Source organism: Emys orbicularis, chromosome 18, assembly GCF_028017835.1.
Source record: "Emys orbicularis isolate rEmyOrb1 chromosome 18, rEmyOrb1.hap1, whole genome shotgun sequence".
NCBI lineage: Eukaryota > Metazoa > Chordata > Testudines > Emydidae > Emys > Emys orbicularis.
Genome location: NC_088700.1, coordinates 5,445,748 through 5,447,845, shown reverse-complemented (window position 1 = coordinate 5,447,845; position 2,098 = coordinate 5,445,748).

Here is a 2,098-nt window from a genome sequence, read left to right as displayed (position 1 = left end):
CTAGATCCTTGCAGGAAATGGTTCATTTTATTAACCTGTTGCTAGTAGCAGGCTTGGAACCCCAGCACTAAATGCTAAAGCAGCTTCAGGGATTGAATGAAATGCTGAATCCCAGGGGCCGAGGCTTGCACTGTGCAGACAGAGCAATATCATGAAACTACCTATGGATCCAATGTGTTGCTACTCGTTGGTACTCCCAGGAGAGCTGGTTTCATTGCTATAAAATGCAGCACGCTTTTCCTCTGCTGAATGGAATAACCACTCTGGCCTTATTACTACCTGAGTGAGACTGAATTATCTGAGCTGGGCTTTTTATCATCAACAGCTGGTAGCAGCACTGCCCTGCAAAAGCATGTTGCTGTTTCTGCCACAAGAGATGCTCTGCAGGTTTCAGCCTACAGCACTCTGGTATTTCAGAAAAGGCCTCTTAAAAAAAATAATAAAGCAGCATAATGGTTCCATAAAGAATGCGCCATTGGGGAAATCTGTAGCAAGATCTCTGGTGGAAGAAAAAATAGAGGATAATGCTAAAAGCAGCTGCTGATAAAATCAAGGCTAGGACAGCATCTCTGAATATAAAGTACAAATAAAAAAGTAGCCAAGACCGTTCAGCTAGAGAGAAAGGAATGGTGCTGTGTTATCATGGCTCCCCTTCACACAGCTGTTCTTGAGTCTGTAAATGCAAAGTGTCCTAGCAGAATATTAAGTGGAGGGTAGGCTGGCATGTCTGCAGATGCTCTTATGTTGGGAATGATAGTTTCACTCAGGCTGTAATTGTATCAGACTGGACACTCCCTCTCAATTCTCAAAGAAAAATCTATTGTCATTTTTACATGAGAACAGTATAAAGTCCCTATAAGGATTTAGTTTTGAAGGCAGATACACCACAGTTGGCCTCTAGTTTTTAAAACAGCATAGTAACTGCTACTCAGTAGAACTATATTCAGCTTTTTTGGTCTGTGTTTCCTCCTTATTAAAAGAATGATCTGGGCTTCAACTCACTGTAAAACACAGAAAAGTTGTGTGTTTCCTTACAAGTTAAGCAAATTGTTTGTTAGCAGCAAATTAAGAGGGTATCACCTCCAGGTATCAACATGTACAAGAAGTGGTTTATATGGAGAGAGAAAGCTTTTGCCCTGGCTTTTCATTTGTATGAAACAATGGAGTGAGCTAAGGGGAAAGGTGCAAGCAAAGGTTCATACACAGCCTTAGTACAGAACGTTGAGCAGTGCTGGTTTAGAAGAAGGTGCTGGTTAGAATTAGGCCCCAAGTTACTGTCTGTAATTGTGCAGCCACTCTCTGGGTCTTTTCACAAATCCCTAAAAACCTTTTCCCAGCCGCCCACAGTGATTTATCTCACTGGACTCCAGAGCTAATGGCATCCCCTACTAACTAGCATGGGCAAGTAGAGCTCAACTGCTAATTCTTACAGCTGCAGAACAAATGCCAGGCACTCCAGTGCACTGAGCATTCAAATTAGACTTTGCATGTTCCGATATCCTAGTCAGTCAAACAGTCCAAGTCCTTGAGAAAGTGAATGGATAGATCAGAGAGGAATGTGGATTTTTTTTTTTTTGTTCAAGAGGAGGGCTGAGTTGTCCAGCTCTTGTCAACAGTATCCCTATGGGTGACAGTCAAATGGCAGTAGAAAGAATTAAAGGCTCACATCTGTATTCCCAAAGAGGTAACAGCAGCTGTGTGGTTCAAGTCACTTATGTTGTGCATTACAAGTGAAAGGAGCTGGTGCATACTGCTTAATTACACGGTACCAAAACTGGACTCTTCCACCATAAGCACCTCTTACATCGCCCGTATTACAGCTAAGAAGCCCTCATGAAAGGATTGCGTACTACATTTTGTCGTACAGGAAATCCTGACTCATAGCCTGTAGGTATAAGAACAAGACAGACCAGTAGTCACAGACAACGGAGAATGGAGTGCTGCAGGAACGGTTCTTAATGCACATAATCAGTTTGTGGGGCAGTAAGAATTCATCCAGAAAATGTTGGTCAAGAACAAAAGGTGCTTTTTGGCTCATTCCATTACTAAATAGAAGTGATGTAAGCACAAAATGAATCACACCCGAGAAGTGATTAAA